This window comes from Ovis canadensis, chromosome 4 (assembly GCF_042477335.2).
Source record: "Ovis canadensis isolate MfBH-ARS-UI-01 breed Bighorn chromosome 4, ARS-UI_OviCan_v2, whole genome shotgun sequence".
In the NCBI taxonomy this organism is placed as follows: domain Eukaryota; kingdom Metazoa; phylum Chordata; class Mammalia; order Artiodactyla; family Bovidae; genus Ovis; species Ovis canadensis.
In genome coordinates this window covers 58,565,461-58,591,987 of record NC_091248.1, presented here as the reverse complement: position 1 = coordinate 58,591,987, position 26,527 = coordinate 58,565,461, and the positions used below count along the sequence as shown (strand labels likewise).

The window sequence follows — 26,527 nt, the reverse complement described above, 5'->3', positions numbered from 1 at the left end:
ATTTTATTAGCTTTTCTAATATTAAAGTTACACATCCTTATGGTTTGCGTGGTTAGTTGCTCAGTCATGTCCGACTCTTTGCGACCCATGGACTGCAGCCCGCAAGGCTCCTCTGTCCATGGGGATTCTCCAGGCAAGAATACTGGAGTAGGTTGCCATGCCCTCCAGCAAATGTTCCCAACCCAGGGATCAAACCCAAGTCTTCTGCTTTGCAGGTGAACAGGTGGTTTTTCACCATCTGAGCCACCAGGGAAGCCTTCTTTACAGTTTAAACAGCATCAAATTGTCCTAGAAGACATATAACAAAGTATTACGTGCCTTCCCCCCACTTCCCATTTTCAACAGGCAACTACTTCTATTTTTACCTCCATATGTCCAAGTAACATACTTATATTGCTACTTGTTGATTTAAAAAGTTTTAGTCATTATTTATTGCTACTCCCCTGAAGCAGAAGAGGTTTCATTTTTTAAAGTTGAAATACAGTTAGTGTACAATATTTGTTGATTTCAGGTATACTACATAGTGATTTGACATTTGTATACATTATAAAATGATTACCATAATAAATCTAGGAATCAACTCTCTCCACACAAAGTTATTACAGTATGAGTGACTATATACCTTATTCTGAATATTACATCCCTGTGGCTTATTGATTTTATAACTGGAGATTTGTACCTCTTAATCTCCTTCACCTATTTTGCCACCCTCTACACATCACTTCATGGGAAATAGATGGGAAAACAGTGGAAACAGTGTCAGACTTTATTTTTTGGGGCTCCAAAATCACTGCAGATGGTGACTGCAGCCAGGAAATTAAAAGACGCTTACTTCTTGGAAGGAAAGTTATGACCAACCTAGATAGCATATTCAAAAGCAGAGACATTACTTTGCCAACAAAGCTCCATCTAGTCAAGGCTATGGTTTTTCCAGTGGTCATGTATGGATGTGAGAGTTGGACTATGAAGAAAGCTGAGTGACAAAGAATTGATGCTTTTGAACTGTGGTGTTGGAGAAGACTCTTGAGAGTCCTTTGGACTGCAAGGAGATCCAACCAGTCCATTCTAAAGGAGATCAGCCCTGGGTGTTCTTTGGAAGGAATGATGCTAAAGCTGAAACTCCAGTACTTTGGCCACCTCGTGTGAAGAGTTGACTCATTGGAAAAGACTCTGATGCTGGGAGGGATTGGGGGCAGGAGGAAAAGGGGACAACAGAGGATGAGATGGCTGGATGGCATCACTGACTTGATGGATGCAAGTCTGAGTGAACTCTGGGAGTTGGTGATGGACAGGGAGGCCTGGCGTGCTGCGATTCATGGGGTCACAAAGAGTTGGACACGACTGAGCGACTGAACTGAACTGAACTGAACTGACAGACCCTGAGGAGCTTCCCTGTGGCTCAGTGGTAAAGAATCTGCCTGCAATGCAGGAGACCCAGGTTCAATCCCTGGGTCGGGAAGATCCTCTGGAGAAGAAAATGGCAATCCACTCCAGTATTCTTGCCTGGGAAATCCCATGGACAGAGGACCCTGGTGGGCTACCGTACATGGGGTCCCAAGAGTCAGAAAAGATTTAGTGACTAAACCACCACCACCACTACCACCACCCACCATGAAGGGGCCTTTTTTCAATTAGTGTATGCATTTGTGGCAGCAGAGGCTGAGACAGTTAGATAGCATCACCGACTCAATGGACATAAATTTGAACAAACTCTGGAAGGCAGTGAAGGACAGGGAAGCCCAGTGTGCCACAGTCCATGGGGTTGTAGAGAGTCAGATACAACTTTAGAGACTGTAAAACAACATGCATCTATGGACTAATATTACATATTGCCAGAATTTAGACATATATTTTGTTCTTTTCTATTTTTTAAACTACTTAATTTATTTAACTGTGTCAGGAGTTAGTTGCAGCATGTGGGATCCAGTTTTCCAACCAAGGATGGAACCCAGGAGCCCTGCACAGGGAGTGTGGAGTCCCAGCCACTGGACCACTAGCGAAGCTCTGAAAAACCTTATTCACATAGATCAGAAGACGGGACTGAAAGGAGGTTTATTATAGCAATAACCTACAATTATTTGAACCTCTAAGAGTTATATAATTAAAATCACATAGTAATAGATAATTAAAAATTATCTTTAATGAGTCACCAACTGACCACTCAATTTCTCCTTTAATTTTGTGGAAAGTAGTGAAAACCTCTTGAGTTTCAAAAGGATTATTATAATTATTCCTCTTGCTCACTGTTCACAGCAATAATTTGAATTGCCTGGCACCTCAGAAGTTCCTCTACCCCAAGGCAAAGAGCTGTAACATCTCAGAGGGAGGGAAGTCTTTTTTTCTTAATGTGAGAGGTAGAGCGGATGGAGATTATGCAAGGGGAGGTGAGAAAGGAGAAAGGAGCGCAGTGAGGGGGTGTCCTGGAGCAGATCAGTTTTAAGCAGAATGAAGGAAGTTGAAATCCAGAAGCTGGGTCCATCCAGTAATTCTGTCTTTTGGCTTTCTTATCCCTTAGAAGTCTTTGCTCACCCTTACTTGGTTTAAACCAACTAGTATTTCCTTTCTTTCATTTAACCTTATCATGGGGGCGGGGGGAAGAGAGAGAGAGAGGGGAAAGAAAACATAAATCTAGGAATATTTTTTGAGGGTTATAGAAAGAGTCTGATCCCTAAGGATAACGAATTCTCCAGGGAAGGTGGTGTGGTGAGGAGAAGGAGGAAGGAGAGGTTAAGTATTCATGGGTGGGACAGATAAGGAACTACTTTTACTTTTACCCTATTCCCCCCAAGGGAGAGTTGAGGCCACTCCTGGAATCAACACTTTGGTATTGTATTTCATTTATTGAACAAACATTTTTAAGGCACTTTTTATGTCAGCTTCCCTGATAGCTCAGTGGTAAAGAATCTGCCTGCAATGCAAGGGACTCCAGTTTGATTCCTGGGTTGGGAAGATCTGCTGGTGAGATAAGCTACCCACTCCAGTATTCTTGGGTTTCCCTCGTGGCTCAGCTGGTAAAGAATCTGCCTGCAATGTGTGAGACCTGGGTTTGATCCCTGGGTTGGGAAGATCCCCTAGAGAAGGAAAAGGCTACCCCCTCCAGTACTCTGGCCTACAGAATTACATGGATCATATAGTCCATGGGGGCACAAAGAGTCGGGTACAACTGAGCGACTTTCACTATGTCAGCTTCTGTGCCAGGCCTCAGGGATACAACTACCTTTGACGAAATTACACCACCACTCAGGACTCAGGTTGTTCACTGAGGTGCTCTAGCCAGCCACCCTCCCTGCTTCCTACCAAATACTTCTCCACATTTTCAGATTTCTCCTCCCACCATCCCCTCTTCCCAATTACACCATCACCAAAAGTTACTGTCATCTCATTTTCTTCAAACACTATTCAATGCTTTCTACCGTAGGCTGGGCCATACCTGGTGGGCACTGCAAAGAGATGCAATGAAGGGGTACCCAACATAGCTCTTCAACCCCTCAATAATTCAGGGTGGGGGGGGAGGGCTGAGAACTAAGCATTAGGAGGTCACATTTGAGATACCTCTAGGCAACAAGAAGCTTTGAATATGCTGTACAAATATTTTCATACTTTTACTTGTATACTGGTGTCAAATATGTTAGGAAACACTGGAAACTGATTAATCAAAGTATGGATCAACAGGTCCAAACGTGTTACCAGGAAGCTCAATCTGTCCTGCAGACATCCTTGGTTTGGCAGATACAATGCTGACAATTTAAAAATAATTTATGAAATTGAAAATTTTTATTGTTCAACACAATATTACATACTTTGAACCTTATACAATATTTTAATTTACACAGAATTTATTCCATGCATTAACCTTGTATAACATTCTTAACTTACTTGAAATTGGTTTGAATTCCCCAGAAGGCATCTTATGTGCTTTGGAGCTTAGATAATAATTTCCATCACTTGGTTCTGGTAGAAAGCTACATGCTTCAACTTTCGTTTTCAGTATCTTGGTGGTGGTGGTTTAGTCACTAAGTTGCGTCCAACTCTTGTGACCCAATGGACTAGTAGCTAGCCAGGTTCCTCTGTCCATGGAATTTCCCAGGCAAGAATACTGGAGTGGGTTGCTTATGTACAAATCAAGTTCTTAGAATGACCATCATATTAAAAAAAAAAAAAGGTAATACTTCCTGGATGCCCAAGTTTATGAAGATTCACCCTTGCTGTGCCTACTTTTCTCCCTGTGAAAGTATACTGTTTTGGGACTTGGGTTTTTCACATAATTACATTGTGAAAATACATCTAGGAGAATCCCTAGTTACTCTAGAGAGTGGTTGTTGAAGTGCTAACATTAGTTACCTTTACTGTTTTAACTGGGTTTCACAGATTTAAGATGCCAGTGACAACTGCAGTTTGAGAAAAGGAATTATGAATTTACAAAATTATGGAGGGGGAGAAAAAGCTTCTTTTTCTAAGTAAAATAAAAGTGTATCAAGAAAGGGTTTAATGTGGTTCTTTCTAGTCAAGTAAAAATAATGTTTCTGTGAGTTTTTTTTTTATACTTTTTTAGCCTTTCTATCGTAAAACATAGCAATTTCAATAGCACTGAAAACAATCTAAACAATTGTCATAACTATCCCATTTTAAAGCTGCTCCATGTTGAATTTTTCTTTCCCAGGGTATTTATACATTGGTTATCTTAACATACATTTACAGAAGGCCTACTCTGTGCCAGGCATTATGCTAAGTGCTGAGAGAAAAGGATAAAGAAGACACAATTCTCTCCCTCTAAGAGATCTCAATATAGACAAAGTGGACAACTGTACTACAGTGCTGTGATGAGGTACAATTCAGGGCAGAATGAAGAAGGCAGTGGGGCACCTACGGGAACGTACTGGAGGAACACCAAACTGGAAGAGTGATTAGAGATGAAGAAAGGAGATGGTGGCTGAGTCTTAAAGTATGAGTAAGAGTTTCCCAGATGAAAAAGTGAGAAAGCCATTGCAAGCAAGACGAGCAGTACATGCAGAGAAGTATGATTAAAAAACAAGGTGCATTTAGGAAGCTAAATTTTGGTTTAGCATGACCAAGAAGTTAAGTTGTAGAGTGGGACAGAGAGGATAAGGCTGAACAGAAGCACAAATGTCAGATCATAAAGAATCTTCCATGTTACGCTGAAGGTATAAATTTTATTTTTAAGGCAATGGGAATTCACTGAAACCTTTTTAACAGAAGAGAGTCATAATCAGACTTGTATTTTAGGTCAGTAGTTTTTCACAGAATGAAGACTCAATATTGGAAATAAAATAGTTGGGAGCTGATGGAATCATAAGAAATGGTAATGGCATGAACGTAGATGGTGACAGTAAAGACAGAGAAAAGAGGATGAAACTGAAGATGTTTAGGACATAGAGCCAGTAAGACCTGATAACTGCATGGATGTGGGAAATGAAGGACCTTCTGGTCATGGTCATTATAAATACTCATGAAAATGTTTGATCTCCTTTATTGGTATAAAGTTCAGGTTAAAACAAGTAATACTCATTCTTACTTTTGAGTACTAAAACTTTATACTGAAATCTTTTCAGCTTCTTGAATGAAAAATATTTTGATGGTGTACTCTCAATATTCAGTACATATTTTTCTGAATCATAAAACCATTATTTGCGAAGAAGGTGACAAAAAAAATGGGGATGGGGATGTGGTTCTTTAGAAATGCAGCAATTTCACATCTCTCTCACCACAATCTACTACACCTGTTCATACACCCACCTCCTGTCATTATTAATAGCCCTTTGCTTTTTCAATTTTCCATTCGAACCAAGTTTTTAAAAAATAGGCTGACCACCAAACGCAGTGAGTCACTTTTAAAGTCATTCTAATGATTAGCGGAGTTTCGGTTCTCAAATTTGTTTTAAATAATGAGTTATCCAAAATGTTAACAAATTTGAGTAATACTATCAACCTTCTTAAATGAATCAGAAAAAGGCAAGGGAATTGTAATGTAGTATGAATTTAAATTTAGGTCTCAAATTATGTATTATGGCAGGTGTGATTTAAAGGAAAGTGATCTCACTAGTGTCAACTTGCACACATTTGAATCAAATGGGAAAGGCACTGCTCAATGGATTTTATAGATATAAATGTAAAACATAATACTGCATTAGTTAGAAATAAATAGATACAAATATTAGTTGTAACATATAACATTGTTAGAAACTTTGCAAGTTTACTGAATAAGCTTATTCTCATATGAAACATATTAGCATGTTTTTAATTTAAACTGTTTTTTCTCCATATGCCATTAAATTTAAAGTTATATTGCTGTTGTTAAAATATTTAGAACTCGATTACCAGTGATGCTTAATGGTAGAACTCAGGAATTATGGGAAATAGAGCTTGGGAAATTCCTGACTCCACTAAGAATTCCACAAGAGTTATTGGACATAACTCAATGTCCAAGAAAGAAATCTGGGCCTTGATTGACACAAGAAATGAGTTCCTATAACTCGAATTTACAGGAGAAACAATGGAGAATATCTTGCTAAACTTTCCAATATTAAGAAATTCTTTGAGGGCCAAATGATTATCTGATATAACTAACAAGATAAACCTAGATGGTGATGGCCCTAGGATCTAGATTAGAGCTCTTCCCATGTAGCCCTGCTTGTCTTTCCCACTGAGCTTAGGAAGTTTCAACTAGAGAAGGAACTCTTTTTTATAAAGTTAATAACCAGCCTCCAAATTACATTATATTTTATACAAATTCTGATTTTCATAGCTCTATTCAATATGCTTAAAGTAAAATATATTCAAAGAGTTATACCTGTCAAATTTGGATTAGAAGGGAGGTTTTGTGGACAACAGCCCAAATTAATCAAAAGAATGAAAATTTAAAAAATTTATAAGAATATGTTCTTTGGAGTAAACACAGCCATGAGACTGTAAGTCAACAATATCTTGCTCATAAAGATTAGAGACTCTGTTTTAGTAACTGATATGGATGATAGTGATCAGCATATCTTGAGTTTAAGTTGGATGGTTCATCTCCCTCTGCATAGGTGGGCTCTAAAGCCCAGCCAGCTTCTATCTAATTTGTGATTTTCAGAAGTTCAAGTTATGGTGTTATCGTAGTTGTGAAAAATCTCCAGCAAAGAGAAAGTGACAGTCTGGCAGGAAGCTGCATCAGAGGCTTTCAATGAGCCCCAAACGGGAACATTCTCTATCTGCCTCCTTGTCTCCTCCTATCATTGTGGACTATAAAAAGAGAAGGGAAGATAGCCATGCTAAGGACATGGCATATGAGAGTCCTTGGATCTATCAGGAATCTTGTTCTTCATGTGTAATACTCAATTGCAGTTCTTTGCTTTCTGGTCATTAAATTCCTTTGTTCAACTTTGTGTTGAGAGTGCTTACAACTGAGGAACACTTGGCTGCTCAGTAGTATTCATTTTCATGTGGGGTGGGTGGGGCCCTGTGCCAAAGGAAGGTCAAGGCAATAAAATAATTACCCAAGCCCTTGTGGCTGAGCCAGTATTAACCAAGAGTCAGGCTATCATTAAAGAACTTACTTTCCGAATCCTAGTCATGTACTGACAGCCTGTTTCACAAATTCATAGTTATTCCTAGTCAATAAGGGAAGGTGCTAACATCTGAGCACCTGCAATGTGTTTTACATGTTTCCACATTCTCACAACAGCCCTGTAAGAAATGTATTACCCCGCTTCACAAATGAAGTAACAAGTTCTAAGAAATAAGCAAAGTTGCTCAAGATCATACAGCCAGGGGACTGACCCGCTAAACTCAAAATTCAAGTCCATTCCACTATGTTCTGTTATTTCCCCATCTAAGAACATAGAGGATCTCCAAATCCCCATTTGGAGTAAAAATATATTGTAAAATCCAATGTCCCTTGGATCTGGAGAGAATTGGCCTTGCTATGAGGCCATATTATGTCTCTGTTCACTTTCTGCACAATCTGCCGACTATCCTTCACTTCAAAGAGCCAAAAATTATCTCTATGATTAACTAACACTAGGGTAGGGGTTTAAGAAATGCAACTTGATGATGACTGCAGGAACATTTGCTTCACAGCCATGAACCCAGACCTAATCCCAGCTTCACTGCACTGAGATTGGCAAGTGCCAAAGGAAGTAATGACAGGGAGCCCGGGCAGATGTTATGACAAATTAACAAGGGAGACTGCAGGTCAGGAAAGTCAGAAACTGTTTGAAGCATACACTGAAGTACAATTTCAAGTCATCTAGCATGGTGACTAAAAGAAGTTGTCAGAAAAGTAAAAGTAAACCCAGTTTCAACTGCGAGAGCCACAGAGATAAGATAGCTGAGCACGTCGTAGCAGGATCTGGTTTTGTCATCAGTAGCTTCATTGCTAAGCATGTGGGCTGGCTTTCACATGCAGTGGGATTGTGTAAAATGGAATATTAAGTCATGGCCAGTTTACCAGAGCCAGTCAAGTGTAATCTACATTTAGACGAAGAGGCAGACTTTCTGGGCTATAATCGGCTATAGGACAACCTAGGGTCAGTCAGAATGACTGTCTTGGTTTTACTTATCCTACATGGAAACTGTCTCCAGCACCATCTAGGTCACATTTTTGTATTATTTAACTTGGAAAAGTATCAGTAGCAGAGTATTTTCATCATATTCATAGAGATGAATATTAAAGACCTGCCTAATTGTGATGATCCACACACATTAGGGTACATTTCATCAATGTGAGTTATCTCCTAAATATGTCAGTCACAAAATGTGATGGTGTATTGAAGGGGCCAAAGAATTGATAGATGTGCTAAAAGATAAATATGTAAAAACAGAAAGGTTTTTACCAAAAACTGAAGGACATACAAACAGCATTTTTAAATGTGGGGAAAAAAATGTTCACCATCACAGAGGCATCCTATAATCCCACGTGATGAAGTTACCGAGAATTTTTGGGGGGGAGGCAAAACTGGGAAATGCTGCTCACTGACAGAAATTAAAAAATAAATAAATAAAACAAAGACAATTTTAAAAAAATACCCAAGATGTGCGAAATAAAGTTGCAATTAGAGACTTCCCTGGTGGTGCAGTGGTTGACTTCAAGCTACCACTGCAGAAGGCATGGGCTCAGTCCCTAGCAGGAAACTAAGATTCCCTCATGATGTGTGGAGTGGCCAAGAAAACAACAGCAACAAAAAAAGCCCTGCAATTAGTTCACATTTTTTGCCCCTAACATCAAAAAACTACAATATTGAATGAAATAAAGGGTACAGTGGGGTAGGCTTTCTCATACTCAACTGATTAGAAATATAAATTGCTATGAGCTCTCTTGAAAGTCAAAATTTCAAAAGTCTTAAACTGTTTATATGCCTCTGAAAGTACAGTGGTATCAGAAACTTGGGGGGTGTGGCCAAGTGATCTGTGTCTTAACAAGCTAACCAAGTGATTCTGATGCATGTATAATACGGAGAATCACTGCCCTATGGGCTCTCACCCTCTCCCACGGCCACTGACCATCTGTAGAGAGATAAGTCCTAAATCAACATCTGTACCCCAGATGTCTTTTCTGAATTCCAAAGCCATACAATCTACTTACTCTCTTGGCATTTGCTTTCTCATAGCTCACAGTACTTCAAAATAAACACATTTAACATTAGGTTCAGATATTTCTTCCCCAAATATTCTCTACCTCCAGTGATCCTAATCTCCATAAACATTACTATCATTTCTACTCAAGAAAACTAAGTGTCATCTTTGATTCCTCCTGCCGTCTTCTAGCTAGTACTGTGGTTTTATAAGAGGAGGAAGAGAGAGAAAGAGAATAGAGATCTCTTTTCCTTTTGAGGACATGGTAAGAAGGTGGCCATCTGAAAGTCAGGAAGAGCACTCTCACCAGAAACCAGCCCTGGTGGGATCTTGATCTGAGACTTTCAGCCTCTATAACTGCGAGAAGGTAAGTTTCTATTGTTTAAGACACCTAGTATTTATTATATATTTTATTACAGTAGCCTGAGCCAACTAAAACAGATGTCGGTGAGCTGTTCATTTCTTCTTACTCCAATTGCTACCATTTTTGCACAGACTATCATCTCTTACCTAAATGACTGTAACGTCCTTCCAGATGAGCCTCATCTCCTTCAAATCATTTTCTATACCCAGCTACAGAGACAATATCAAATCAGGTTTTTATTTAAAATCCTTCAGTGGCTTTCCATTATCTTTTAAATAATGCCCAAATATTTAACATACGTGTCAGGATGATATAGGAAATATTACCTGATGGACTTCAACACCACCCCAACGTAATGATCCCTGATCCTTCCTCCTTTAGTCACTTGCTTCGTCAGTGTTTGCATTGTATCCCCAGTACCCTCAAGGTCAGCCTACACTTATGTGTCACTTTCTGGCCACGTAGGATAGTATCTGGCTGCTCCCCACAGCCTGCTGGAGGTCATCTTTATCTCTAGGTCTCTGCCAGTCCTTTTAGGCACCCTATGACGGCCCTGTACTATAACCTTACTCAGCAACTACAGTGCCCCATGTCTTCTAGTTTCTGGCCTCTATTATTTTTTTGTTGTTTAGATTTAAAAGTCAAAATTTGAAGTTCCTATTTTTTTCTCTGTGGTATTCTTTTTACATCTTGAGGAAATACTTCTTTGCCTATAGCCCAAGTGGTGGACGGTTGATGGTTAATACAGTACAGGCACTAAAAACACATCAATTAATAGTTTATAAATTACTCCATTGCATTGGCTAGAAAGTCTTATACTCTACAGCCTCTAATGAACACCTCACTAGTCTCTCCAGCTTTGCAGGAGAAAAGCCATGACAAGTTTTTGTTTCTAATATAAACCATGATTCTCCCACCTTTCCACCATCGCACATAGTAGCTTATCTACTTGGAACACTTTTTTTGCTCTTCCCTTTGCCTATTCATTTTTCATGTCTCAACTTAAACATCATGTCCCTTAAGGAGAACATCTCTGATCACTTTTGTACAAGGTTAGGTCTCCTGTCATGCATCCCCAGCATACTTATTAGAGTTCCTTTCACCTTGCAATTTAAGTACTTATAATCACTTAGAATTATTTGTTTAGTGACTATCCTCCTGGTTAGGTATAAATTCCATGTGTCTGTTTTCTCTAATGCAGTCTCAGTATCTAGTACCTACTAAGTGTTCAATGACTATTTATGACTGACCCACACCACGGTCAAATCATTTTAGGGTAGATTTCAGAGTTAGGGTTATGGCACCATATCTGTTTATCTATAGTGTCCTGTAATTCCAAAACATTTTTTTAACCATTCAATTTGAATCCACTTTTCTGACTGAATCAGGATTTTAAACTATATATATGGAAAGAAATGTTTGCTCATATACAACCATCATCCATATATCCTAGTTTAAAATTTTTATCTTCATCAAAATAACCTCACTGTTCTCATGAAACTTAGGCAACAACTGCAGAATAAATAAATGGTATATATTTGAACTCAATCAAGTACAGTTACATTTCTGATATACTATTTCTACAAAAGATTTCACTTGAAAAGAGAGCTTGAAAGCCACTTTTAAATAATGGCTTTAAGTCTGAGTGATGAAAAAGAGTTTCTACAATAGGTTGGATGGAGCCTAGACACAGACCTGTGAGACATCTATAGGAAAAGTATTATTTCATATTACCTAGTTTTGTGCCCAGTTGAAACATTTACAATAATAACTGCAGTTTGGGGTTTTATTCTCTTCTCTTGCAATTATCTTACATAATTTTGCCTCCCCCAGTTTATAAAATAGAGATATGTCTGTCAGTTAGCTGGAGGAAAGCAAAGGAAGGATTGAGGGAGAGGAGGAGAGCTCTAAGGGAAAGAGCTAGGCCCTAGGCATCTCCTAAGCAACATATAACACTGAGTATCCCACCATGAATCCTCTCACTTTTCCTATTCTACAATCCAACAGAAAATGCAAAATACATTGTTTTTGACTCCATGTCATATTGGGAATGACAACAATAGATCTATGTCATCTTCAGGACAATCCTGGTTGCATCACATTAAAGAAATAATTTAGCTACAGCAGCAATTCTCGGAAGTTCACCAAACAGAGAATTTATCTCACCACTCAACCTCAAGACCTGAGTCATCAATCAATTACAAGCTGCCTACAATATAATCACCATCTTCAATTGGATGTCAAAACCAACATGTCTCACATGGAATTCATTATTTCCTCTACAAACCAGCTTTCCTTTTTCATTTCCCTGTTTGAATCAGTGCTCCATCATAATCCTACTCATCCAAATTTACAACCTACGGGCTACCTTTAACCTCTCTCTTCCCTCATTCTTCATGGTACCTGGAAAAGAGAAGGAGCTAGGACCCAGTCTCTGCTCTAACCCACTGAAGTGGGGTGAGTGAGAGTGAGCTGAGTTGCTCAGTCATGTCCAATTCTTTGCGACCCCATGGACTGTAGCACTCCAGGCCTCCCTGTCCATCACCAACTCCTGGAGTTTACTCAAACTCATGTCCATTAGTTGGTGATACTATCCAACCATCTCATCCTTGTCGTCCTCCTTTTCCTCCCACCCTCCATCTTTCCCAGCATCAGGGTCTTTTTCCAACAAGTCAGTTCTTCATATCAGGAGGCCAAAGTATTGGAATTTCAGCTTCAGCATCACTCCTTCCAATGAATATTCAGGACTGATTTCCTTTAAGATGGACTAGCTGGATCTCCTTGCAATCCAAGGGACTCTCAAGAGTCTTCTCCAACACCACAGTTCAAAAGCATCAATTCTTCGGCGCTCATCTTTCTTTATAGTCCAACTCTCACATCCATACATAACTACTAAAAAAAACATAGCTTTGACTAAATGGGCCTTTGTTGGCAAAGTAATGTCTTTGCTTTTTAATATGCTATCTAGGTTGGTCATAACTTTCCTTCCAAGGAGCAAGTGTCTTTTAATTTCATGGCTGTAGTCACCATCTGCAGTGACTTTTGAACCCAGAAAAATAGTCTGTCACTGTTTCCATTGGTTCCCCATCTATTTGCCATGAAGTGATGGGACTGGATGCCATGATCTTAGTTTTCTGAATGTTGACTTTTAAGCCAACTTTATCACTTTCCTCTTTCACTTTCATTAAGAGGCTCTTTAGTTCTTCACTTTCTGTCACAAGGGTGGTGTCATCTGCATATCTGAGGTTATTGATATTTCTCCCAGAAATCTTAATTCCAGCTTGTGCTTCTTCCAGTCCAGCATTTCTCATGAAGTACTCTGCATATACGTTAAATAAGCAGGGTGACTAAATACAGCCTTGACGTACTCCTTTTCCTATTTGGAACCAGTCTGTTGTTCCATGACCAGTTCCAACTGTTGCTTCTTGGCCTGCATACAGATTTCTCAATAGGGCTCTCTGACCCACCCTAACCTTACATTGCACCTTGACAACTCTCTGATGTCAAAGTGGGGTAGGCACTGACATCAGAGAGTTGTCAGAGTGCAATGCAAGGTCAGGGTGGGTCAGAGAGCCCTGCTGCATTTGTTTAAAATGCAGACTACCAGACATACCTCAAACCTACAGAATCAGAGATGGGTTGGGCAATCTGCATTTTAAATGAGCTCTCCAGGGGACTTCTTAGGTCAACTAAACAGAAAGTTGATCGGTCCTGTCCTACTCTTTGTGACCCCACGGACTTTGCGTAGCCTGCCAGGCTTCCCTGTCCATGGAATTCTCCAGGCCAGAATACTGGAGTGGGTAGCCGTTCCCTTCTCCAGCGGATCTTCCCGACTCAGGGATGGAACCCCGGTCTCTTGCATTGCAGGTGGATCCTTTATCATCCAAGCTAAACAGAATCAGTGCTCTAAAAGAAATTTAATTACCCAGTTACAGAGAGATACACCATGAAGGCGCAGCCACGTGAGCAAGGCATACTGTCCAAAGGGCACAAAAGGAAGTAAAGGAGTCCCAAGCAGGTGGGTGGAACACAGAGACAGAGAAACAAACAGTCTGTAAGTGTTTAATACTTCCAAAGTCACCTTTTAGATCTATTCATGAAGAGCTGTCATGAGGACAGGGCAGGAGAGACTCTAGTTCACTAAAAAGAGGATCAAAACAAGTCATGTCAAAGATTGCGGCTGCTGCTGCTAAGTCACTTCAGTCGTGTCCGACTCTGTGCGACCCCATTGACGGCAGCCCACCAGGCTCCCCCATCCCTGGGATTCTCCAGGCAAGAATGCTGGAGTGGGTTGCCATTTCCTTCTCCAATGCATGAAAGTGAAAAGTGAAAGTTAAGTCGCTCAGTCGTGCCCGACTCTTAGAGACCCCATGGATTGCAGCCTTCCAGGCTCCTCCATCCATGGGATTTTCCAGGCAAGAGTACTGGAGTGGGGTGCCATTGCCTTCTCTAGTTCTCAGAATTAAAATACACAGGAGAGGAAATACACAGGAGAGGAACAGTAGCAACTCAGGCAACAATGCATCCATTCTAGGGTTATCCCTGGCTTGTAGGGTAACAGCTCTGACAACAAAAAGAGACCTAGGAAACAATACAAGAGGCTGGTAGGAGGCCAGGAGAAATGATGGGCTTCATTTGTGTCATTCAGAATTTGGGTGCTAATAAAAGAAGCCACTCTAGCTCATTGAAACTAAAGAGATTTAATATAATGAATTGCATGTTAATAAATTGTTAGAAAGTCTGGGGAAACAGGCTCCAGTCTGAGCTTCCAGGAATGATTGTCAACCAAGGTAGCTATTGCCTGTGCCATGATCAGATAACTGCGCAAAGATCAGAAAGCTGGGGAATAAGGAAATGGGAGCCCCAGTTGCGGGTTCCAGGCACATGGCATCAGTCCAGGTCCACGTCATCAAAATGGATGCCCCTGGCACCCATAGAAGTAGGTAGCAGACGCTGGGGCCTCCACTACACTGCCACAGAAAACCAAATCCTCCGCATCCCTGCTTGCTATTGGACACAGCAGATGCGCCACCTCTGTCTCACTTGTTTTCCAAATATGACATTCATATGTCTGCTAGGGTAGAGGCTGGGGGACACAGGAAGTCTGGGAAATGGACGCTTACACTCCCTATCCTTCAGCGTGTTACAAACGGGAGGGAAGTGGAGTTATGTGAGCCGCATATGGCATCTCTCTCACCACCACACTCAGCTGTAAGCTTCCCTACTGTAGGTGAGGGACTTGGGATTTTATCTGTTTCAGAAGTACCAGCACTTTGCAGAGTATCTAATGAACAATGGGTGAAGGAAGAAAAGAAGGAGGAAAGGAAGGGAGGAAGGAGGAGGGAGGGAAGAGAAGATAGGAAAGAGCTCGAGACCAAGTTGTGCAGAAGCCACAGGTGGAGAACACTGGGGAATTCAGTTTTGACAATATTTAAAACTTAAGATGAAATGAAGCAGGGACTGACACTAACAATTCTTATTTCATTGTAGCTTTTGCTTTCAGTCTGTTTATTTTCATTTTCATGACTATAAACTTAATACAGTTCAAATTTCTTATGTCTGGAAAAAATCAATTGTTCCCTAACTGGTATCCTGCCCAATTTCTCCCTATTCTATTCCATTCTACACATTGATCACTGACAGTTTCCTAAAATAGTGGTCTTCAAACTTTTCACTTGCAAACATTTCCAAAAGAATCTTGTAGAGCTTTGTATTCTCTTGTATATTATTAAGCTGATATCTAAAATTTTTCATCCAAAGTTAAAATAGTTGCAAAGGATGTAACTTCCAGTCTACTGTAAATATTGTCTCTAAAAAAGTAATACAGCACTGTAAAAAATATAACCAATAGAATCTAAGTACCACAACATCTATTTTTAAAAAAATACATGAACAAGCTGTTCTTTAATAGTGAGATTTTGCATCTTTCCTTTTTCTCCTTAAACTTGTACTTTCACTCTTCTATTAAAAATTTTGATCCTAATATGACATATTCTTATTACTGTCTTTTGTCAATTGTCTTAATTGTCACAACAAAAGGCATAAATGTTGAAACTGCATTTTTTATATAGATGACCATGCACCTGTGTTTAAAAATTATTCTTGATTGAGTTGTCATTTCTATTACTACTATATACTATTCATAAAGATAATATAAATATAATACAAATTTTGATTATTAAAGAGAAAAAACAAAATTTTATTTTAAACATGTCTCTTAATGAGCTGGATGAGGACTGGATAGTCTTGTTAAAGTTAGGTCAAGCATTTAACTTTTGCTAAAATTAAGTCAGGTATTAATTTAGAGATAACTATGCATTTAGTTCAGTTCAGTTCAGTTCAGTCGCTCAGTTGTGTCCGACTCTTTGCGACCCCATGAATCGCAGCATGCCAGGCCTCCCTGTCCATCACCAACTCCCGGAGTTCACTCAGACTGATGTCCATCAAGTCAGTGATGCCATCCAGCCATCTCATCCTCTGTCGTCCCCTTCTCCTCCTGCCCCCAATCCCTCCCAGCATCAGAGTCTTTTCCAATGAGTCAACTCTTCGCATGAGGTGCCCAAAGTACTGGAGTTTCAGCTTTAGTATCATTCCTTCCAAAGAAATCCCAGAGCTGATCTCCTTTAGAATGTACTGGTTAGATCTCCTTGCAGTCCAAGGGACTCTCAGGAGTCTTCTCCAACACCACAGTTCAAAAGCATCAATTCTTCGGCGCTCAGCTTTCTTCACAGTCCAACTCTCACAACCATACATGACCACTGGAAAAACCATAGCCTTGACTAGACGGACCTTTGTTGGCAAAGTAATGTCTTATGACTAAATTGAGATAGGCTTCAACCTCAGTATTGTCTCCCCACTGTTTTGCCTTTTATTATTAACATAGATGTGGAAAAAAATTTGTTCATGTAAATAAAAAGGTGGGAATAAAGGGAGTTTTGTTACAGCAATGCCCTCAATTCTTTGCCTTCTGTTAGAAACATAAGCCAAAAATCAGGGGAAACCTAGCACCAAATACCTGACATCTTCCTCTGATTTTACTAAAAGCAAAGTAGGAAAATATATGTAAAACATAGTAAAACTAGGAAAAGGATGTATTATTAATTCTTCAGTGACTCCCTTTCTCAACAACAATACCAGTATCTATTCTATTTTACCCCAGTGGGTTACAGAGGTTTTTCTAGTGTAGGGTGATACACTGTGGAAAGATTAGAGTAAGAGAAAGCCTTGCTTCTTTAAAATAAAATAATGGGAAAGGACTGTGTGAAAGAAGAAGTGGAAATGTTGTATCCTCAGGCAGATTAGCTAAAAAAATTTTTTTTCATTTTTTTTTATGTATAATTGACAAAACTATAAAGCATCTAAAGTGTACTATGTGATGATTTGATATATGTGTACATTGTAAAATAATTGGTCCCATTGAGTTAATTAACATATGAAGCACCTCACATATTTACTTTTTTTTTTTGGTAAGAACATTTAAGTTCTACTCTTTTACCAAATCCAGCCATACAATAAATATACTGTTAACAACCATAGTCACATTATACTTAGATCCTCAGATGTTATTCATCTTTTTTTGTACAACACTTTACCAACCTCTATTTCCTTCACTGTACCCAGCTCCCCACCCTTGCCACAGCCAGCTACTTTTCTACTCGGTGTTTTTATGTGTCTGATCTTTTTTTTCCCTTCAGATTCCACATATAAGTAACACCATGCAGTATTTGTCTTTGTCTGGGTTATTTCACTTAGTATAATGCTCTCCAGCTTTACCCTTATCAGTGCATATGACAAGATGCCCTTCCTTTTTAAGGCAGGATAAAATTCCATTATATGTGTATGTGTATATATAAAACCACATTTTCTTTATCCGTTCACATGAGGACAGGCACTTGGGTTGTCTTTACATCTTGGCTACTCTGAATATTGCTGCTATGAAGAGGAGAGTACAGCTGTCTCTTCGAGATAGTGATTTAGATTCCTTCAGATATATACCCAGAAGTGGGATTGCTGGGTCATCCTGCAGTTCTATTTTTCAGTTTTTGAGAACTCTCCATACTGTTTTCCATACTGGCTGAACCAATTTACATTTCTACCCGCAGGACACAAGGGTTCCCTTTTCTCCACAGCCTTGCCAATACTTGCTATCTCTTGTCTTTTAGAGGATGGCCATTCTAGAAGGTGTGAGGTGATACCTTATCATGATTTTGATTTGCATTTACCTGCTGAGCACCTTTTCATGTATCTGCTGGCCATTGTATGTCTTCCTTGGAAAAATGTCTATTCAGATACTTTGCCTGTTTTTTAATTGGGTCATTTCCTTTTTTTTCACTGGGCTCTGAGTTCCTCGTATATTCTGCATCGTAACCCCTTATGAATATGTGGTGTGCAAATATTTTCTTCCATTCCACAGATTTCCTTTTCATCTTATTGATGATTTCCTGTGCTGTGCAGCTTTTTATTTTTAGTTTGATGTCACCTCATTTCTTTATTTTGTTAACTTTACTTTTGGTATCAAATCCAAAAAAATCACTGTCAAGACCAATGTCAAAGAGCTTGCATGCATGCTTAGTCACTCAGTCACTCAGTGTCTGAATCAGTGACTCTATGGACTGTAGCCCACCAGTCTCCTCTGTCCATGGGATCTTTTTCAGGAGAGAATACTGGAGTGGGTTGCCATTTCCTCCTCCAGAGGATCTTCATGACCCAAGGATCGAACCCGTGTCTCCTGTGTCTCCTGCCTTATAGGTGGGTTCTTTACCTGCTGAGCCACTGGGGAAGCCCAGGTGTCCAAAAGCTTATCTGCTTATGATTTCTTCGAGGAATTTTATGGAATCATTGTATTCAAGTCTTTAATCCACTTTGAATTGATTTTTGTGCGGGATGTTAGATAAGTGTCCAATTTTCCAACACAGTTTATTAACAATATTATTTTTGTTTGCTATGGCCTTGAGAATGTAAGTCCTATTGGCTTTCAGAGCTAGGTGTTTGGGTAACTAGTTAAATGGGAGTCCTAAAACTCAGGTTGCTTCATGTAGGGTGCCAGCCTTTCACTGAAGGGAAAACTGGGAGTTGGGGGTTCAGTCCTTACTGTATGGCTTGTGCCAGGAGTAAGATTTATGGTGAGAGAATGTCTCATTCTCTCCTGCCTGTTTTTATGTGGGTATTTTCTTACTTATCCAGCAGTAGGAGTTGCCTGGCTAGTTTCTGGGTCTTTCAGCAGTATCTGCTCCATGTGCATCCATGGGAGGAGGGTAGCTTGGGAGCCTCTTACGTTGTGATCTTGGTCCTTTCTCCAGAAATTTCTTTTTCAGATCACTATTAAGGAGTGCAAAGAGAAACTAAATATACAGAACGCTAATTCTCCTAAAACTCTTTTTCTGGCTTCATATTTCTTGCAAAGTATTTATATCATAGTTTAGGCATAGGTACAGTTTGAAGACTGCTATGCAAAACAGCACAACTTGCCTCAGTAGTACCTTCTCATTGGCATAAGTGAAGTCGCTCAGTCATGTCCGACTCTTTGTGACCCCATGGACTGTAGCCTACCAGGCTCCTCAGTCCATGGGATTTTCCAGGCAAGAATACTAGAGTGGGTTGCCATTTCCTTCTCCAGGGGATCTTCCAGACCCAGGTATCGAACCCAGGTCTCCCGCATTGTAGGCAGACACTTTACCATCTGAACTACCAAAAATACGCACAATTTGAAAATAAAAATTTCAAGTTTAAGTGATTCTTAATCATTTAAACATGTATCTTAAAAGAGCTCACTATTAAGTAACTTGACAACTGGTAAATACAGGTGTAAGGTCACCATTTCTAGAATTGATGGATATTTTTGCAATTATTTCTAAAATTTCACCCAAAAGGTTTTTTTTTTTTTGCATGAAAAGGTATTGTTATATCAAAAGTGTATTTTACAACTTGAGGAAAGACACTTCTCAAGATGAGGGGTGGGCAGGAACAGAGAGGTGGTTTATTGTTTTATTGTTCTCAGTCCTGCCATTCCACCGCCAAATGAAAACTTCCTCCAAAGACTTAGCTGTCAGTCATTAACGTGTACTGGAGTCCCATTCCCAGGCCCCACCTCCAGAGTTTCTGATCCAGAACATCTGTGGTGGGGGCAGCACTCCGAGCAATTTAGGTATGAGACACTTCGGGAAACCATCACCTAAAGGGAAAGTGTTCTAGAAAATATGTAAATTTAAATTTGTAGAGGTGATTTATAAAATGAAAAAGTTAAGAACCAGGGGTGTGTTAATTTAGCTGGATTTAGAGCAAGAAGAACCACGACAAAATGCACATACTGTGAGTTCAGGATTGACTTGAACAGGAAGAGCACAACCTTGCTTGCGGTCATTGTTCATCTCCACAGGTTCTCTGGGTTGAAAGGTGAGCTGGACTGGCAAGCTCGCCCTGTGCTCTGGAGTCTGTGGGTTCTCCCAGGGAAGAACAGGACCCACTGAGTCAATTTACCATTCCTGTAACAAAACATTTTATATTCTGGAAATAGGCTGAAGACATCTATAAGCTACTTTACAGGCTAGGTAATTTGAAATAGAGTCTGATTTGAACACGATTTGAATTCTCTATGAATGCCTTCAGTTCTCAAAAAAAGTTTTGTTTTGTTTTTAATAGGTGAGGAGGGCATTATAAAGGGGGCAAATAAATCAATATAACTTGAAATAACAGAGGGGAAAATAACTCTACTTTTACATTTGATAATATTTTTAATTAGTGTTCATAGTGCAGTTGTACTGTAAAATTTTTAAAAAATGACAAGCTAAAATAAGAAGTAATGCACTCTTTGAGGTAAAAGGTAGAATTTTTAGTGTACATGGTTACAGAGTTGGGCATGATTTCACGAATGAACAATCTACTGGATTTACAGTACATAGTTTTCCTACTTAATTATCTTTGAAATTGATAAAAGATTATTTATCTATATATGAATAGATACTAAAAAAATTCATAGTGAAAGGTACCAGAGGTGCTTATAGAGAACTTAGATTCTCTCAACTTGGGTGGGGGAAGTAATGAACTGATGACATTAAAGTGTACCATGTATCTTAATGTTTATGAAAATGATTATTCCTTCCCAACCTGTAAAACAGATAAAAGTATGACTATAATGTAAGGTGACTATTTAAACTTTTTATTATTAAAAGTTTCAAACATGTAAAAGTGGATTATTATAATGAATCTCAAATGTCTATTCACTAATATTATTTCATCTAAGCTCTCCACACTGCCCTCCCCTCCCACCACTGAATTCCACAGTTTTACCTTATTATCATTATTTCTGGATGTATCTCTCTCCAAAGAACCATCTTAAAAGGTTATAAAGATGCTAGCATTTCTAAATACTTTTTAATTTTAGAATACTTCTTAGGATTATTTCCAGGATTTGCATTGTATTCCTTAGTTAATTATCCCAAATGATGACCAATCTTTACTCTTCAAGGGTAGACTTGACTTGAAAACAGTCAAAAGTCTTTGGGAATAAACCCCAAACAAATAGGGGGAATAATTAGACTGGGCAGGACTGGTTTTGTTAAAGAGAGTAATATACGCAGAGGCACAAGGTGTGTCCCTTTCATGAAAGGAATCTGATGCTCATAAACTAGCTCAGAAATTACCCTCAATGACCAGGGATGCTGAGTGCTAATAAGAACTCTGTTGTATTGGGAGCAGAAGCCAGAGTGAAATCAAGAGGATAATGTGAGAGGCAGCTGAGAGAGAGCCAGCCAACTGGTGAAAGGAAGTTATTCTTAATTTTTGTACCCTAAATTCCAGTGATTCCAAGCCACTTTCAGGATTTATTTTGCATTTCAGGCCTCCGTGCTTTTGCAAACAATATTCCCTGTGATTGGAATGCCTACTCCCACTGGGTGGACCCACTGGGCGAATCTCTAGTCATCCTTTAAGACCTTGATAAAATATTACCACATTCCTTGACTCTCTCTGGCACAGCTAGCTGTTCCATTGTCTGGTCCCAGCTGCACTTTGTAGGTATTTTTTCTAACATTTCTGTGACTATAATTATTCTGTATACATTTCTCCTATTAGGCTGGGGGGCTTCATTTTTATATCTTTGGCTCACAGACAGTGATGGTTGGATGGAATCGCCGACTCAATGGACATGAGTTTGAGCAAGCTTTAGGAGATGGTGAAGGACAGGGAAGCCTGGTGTGTTGCAGTCCATGGGATCGCAAAGAGTTGGACACAACTGCAACCGAACAACAACAACAAGGCCTTCAGTAATCATTTGTTGAATACCTGGATAAAATTAATAATATGTGTATTTTTACATGGGGTAGACATTGAAATATCCTCATAATGCAGCAAAGTAGTTGTAGGCTTGAAATACTATAGAATGAAGTGAAGAAGACAGCCTTATGCAAGAGCAGCTTTTGTAACAGAAACTCTGGAAGTTTCAGATGTTGACAGTGGAAAGTTACAGCATAGAACCACCCAAAGAAATATTAGCAATCTCTTTCCCTCTTTTTAAAAATAAAAATTTTAAATTCATTTCTTGGGATCACATTGTTTTCTTTTTCTTTGAGGGATTGATACTTGTGGAATGAACAAATTAAGTACCAGTTAAACTGAGTTCAAACTTGGTTGATGCACATTTTTCTCAAAATAAATTTTAAGGGCAGAACACAAAGTGTATTAAATGAATCATCTACTTCAAAGGGAATAGATGACGGACTCTTAAAGTCACTGTGTAAAAACTAAAGAAATCTGTAATGATTAAAACTATTAAGTATGCTCCCTTGTCAGGACGATTCATATACTCTTCTCACTTTCTCTCCCACCTTCTGCCCCAGAACAAGAACATGCATGTCCATTCCTACTCCAGCGACCTGGTCTTAGGTCTTGGTAGGAAGTGACTCTTGGCAGACTCTTGGTGTGGCACACCTGCCACAGCTGTGGCATAGTCGTAGGATGAGAAATAAAGGATAGCCCAGTGGTAGCCCAGGTGGTTAGAAAGGAGAAGGGGGAGAGCCACCCATAAACAACAATTACATCAGATATCACCTCTTCTTGGTTGAACCTGAATTTTATCCAGACAATAAAGCCTGCTTTTCAGAGCGTGTTCCAAACCCCAGTTGGCTTACAGTATATTTTCAAATTAATTTAAAAAAAATTCAAGAAGTCCACAGAAAATTTTCCAGTCCTTCTTGTCAGGTGGTATAAATATCCTGTTGAATGAACCATGTTTGTATGGAAATAATCTGATGTGGATACAGAAGAAACAGGACTGAAGTAGTTGAGCAACAGGTTTGCTTGGTTTTAAAGGTTACATTGCACAACCTGGGAAAGGTATCCCATGATATAAAAGACTGTTCTAACTCACCCTGGAAATCTCGCCAGTCCAACCAGGGGCTTACAAAAGCTCCTCAGCCCCCACAACACTGACCTCATGACACATGGCCTCTTGGATCCTATGGCCACTCTCAACTGGAGAACATATGAAATAAATTGGCACTTGCTTTCCTTGATAGAAAATCTGTTTTTTAAAGAAAAATAGAATCTAAAATTATAACCTAAAATGAATGCATGCACACAAAGTTGAGAAAACAGAAATGATGCTAATCCAAATAACAGTACCATTTTTGTGTTGTTTGAAAACTGCATATTTTGACTGTCACATACAAAGAATTTCTCATTCCTAATAGAGGAGGAAACAATCAAACATTCAAGACTCTCTTTTACCTTTTGAAATACCAAATACTAAAAAGTAAGATTTAATTTGTTTCCAGATTTCAGAGAAAGTTATATGAGAGACATCTTCTTAGATTCTCAAAGAAAACAAATCTAAAATATTTTAAATGATTCTTTAAAACATATATATTAATGGTCTTCCCTGAAAATCAGTGGCTAGGTTGACATTTATTTTTCCCAAAAGAAGTTTATTTTTTTGCTAGGTCTAACTTTTACATATTCATATGTAAAAAGGTAAAAATATATTTTAAAAATTAACTTCAAAACTGTTCATTGTAACTGCTGCTTCCTACTTAATCATCGATTTGGTTCATATTAATAATGCAAACTTCTACTTGCAGATCTATCTATGTCATTATGCTAGCCTGGAGGAACCACACATTAAAAAGGATGAGAGAGAATTCATCACTCTCATTACTTCTTTTAATCACATTCATGAGAATAATGCATCAATTATGACAAGTTGATAGGTTGCTAAGGGCAGACTTATACCTGTGATTTGGACTTGTAAGCCTTTTCTAAATAAATTCTATTTAAAAAGTTAACTAGTTGCATCAAGGAATCATTTACTTTTTATAAAACAAGATACATAACTTTTGAACTTTTTCATATTAAGTAATTTACAAAACTTACATAATAACTGCAAAAATAGGACATACAATTCCTGATATTTTTCGTCCGGTTTCACCAGCTTTACCAGTATGTCACATTTGCTTTCGCATTTGCTTTCTCTCTCTCTCTGCCTACCTATCTGTGTATGTATTTATAGTTATTATTTTACATGTTCAGGGATTTCAAGGTTAATACAATATTACACTATTATCTAATATACTGCCCATAGTCAAACTTCACCAGTAATGATCTTTATGACAACCTTTCTCCTAATTCAGAATCCAATCAAGGATTATTCACTGCATTTAATTCTTATGGCTTTCAATCTCCATTAATCTGGAAAGTTGCCCAGCTTTCCTCTTAAATGTTTTTAAAAAATACAGTCTATTTGTTTTTACAGAATATCTTCCAATTTGGATTTCTTTGAAGTTCCCTCATTATGAGACCAAAGTATGTATCTCTGGCAAGAATGCGTAATAAGTGATGCTGTGTCTTCGGTGCATTGCATTAGGGACACACAATGAGAAGTTTTTCTCATTAGTGATTTTAACTTGGTTACTTGGTTAAGGTGATACCCATTAGCAAAACAATACGAATTCTGGTTGCAAATAGGAAATAATTATATTAAATTTTAGAGTTATTTTGTGTGGATTGGTTTTGAATATTAAAATTTCACATTTAATGACATAATACCAAGCACACAAAAATAAGAAAATATACAAGACTTGTTAGATGAAATGCGAGGAATCCAAACAAGAAATATTACTTATTATATCAATGACTAATGGGACTACATGACTTAATAAAAATAGCTTTGATATATTTTATGTACACTACCTGAAATACACTTTAGCAGGTATAATTTCTAAACTTTATTATAGACCTGAACATTTTTAATTTTGGCTCCATTCTGCCTATGATGCAAGAAAATTCAGCGGTTCTTTTGGAATTAACAAGTAGTAAATGGAAAAAACAAGATTTGAATTCAAATCTACCTGGATCTCAAAGCCCTGCTTACTCTTGCATTTCATACAGCAGTTCTACTAAATGAAAAATCTAAGTTTCTATGTTAGCCAAAATCAAATATAAATGTTATTGATTTTTCTCCAGATAAAAAAGTAGATTAACTTTTGAAGAGAATTTTAAATGCCAATGGTAAATTTCAAAAGTTATCTTAGAAGTGTATCTTAAAACAAGCATTGAGAATAATGGAAATCTGTTGCGTCAATTTTAAGTAAGTCTTGCTGTATATATTGAACTTTTACCTACTTACTGAACTTTTATTTGCCATATGTCTCTCTCTTGATTACATACTTTCTCCCTGTTCCCACATCTTCCCATTTAGCCATATTATTCATCTGTATCTTTCTTTCCGTATATTTGACTCTCTAGATTTCTCTGACATTATGGCCTCTTTCCCTTTTCAAAACAATTTTTTATCTTCATCTTTTCAGTGTTTCCTTATTTCCATTGTATTATCACAGCTAACAGGGACTTGGGCACTGAAGATCATTTCAAGGGATCTGTCCTAAACCCTATGCCATAAGCACTTTCATTAGCAATTTTAATGATGATGGCTGAGAGTAATTTCAAACTGAAAGAGGTGGCTGTCACCAAGGAAATTTGCATTAAAACTAAAATTTCTAACAAGACAGAAAAATGGATGAATAAGAACAGGAGATGCTTAGTGGGATACCACTAATGTGATCTCACAAGAGCCTGAGCCAGACCTGCCTGTCTGTTTGAGGGTCTCCTGAGGAGGCATGGGTCAGCAGTGGTCTGCCGCGTAGACAGGGGTACAGGCAGCAGCAGTCCCGGGAGGCGCGTATTGGCATAAGTCTTCTTAGAGGTCACCATTACCCTACCACAGGGCCTGCAGACTCTAGGACTGGGTCGTCTCAGGCCAAGCGACTAACAGAGAGCACAGCTCCACCCGTCAGCAGACAACTGGATTAAAGATTTACTGAGCATGGCTCTGCCTACCAGAGCAAGACCCAGTTTTCCCCATAGCCAGTCCTTCCCATTAGGAAGCGTGCACAACAAGCCTCTTATCCTCATCCATCAGAAAGCAGACAGAAGAAGCAACAAGTACAATACCACAGCATCCAGAACGAAAACCACACTTAGAGGAAGCTAACCAAAACGATCACATGGATAATTGCCTTGTGTAACTCAAAGAGACTATGAGCTATGTTGTGCAGGGCCATCCAAGATGGACAGGTCATGGTGGAGAATTCTGACAAAACATGG

General features: G+C 38.8%; 1 long non-coding RNA gene across 1 annotated transcript in view; it reads right to left on the bottom strand.

Moving 5' to 3' along the window:
• LOC138439251 (uncharacterized) overlaps positions 1 to 26,527 on the bottom strand; it is a 73,557-nt gene that overhangs the window by 15,512 nt on the left and 31,518 nt on the right. Inside the window, exons 4-5 of the long non-coding RNA XR_011256658.1 lie at positions 23,361 to 23,450; positions 20,280 to 20,415 (exon numbers count right to left, since the gene is read on the bottom strand). This is a non-coding gene — a long non-coding RNA (uncharacterized lncRNA). The remainder of the gene's footprint in view (positions 1 to 20,279; positions 20,416 to 23,360; positions 23,451 to 26,527) is intronic.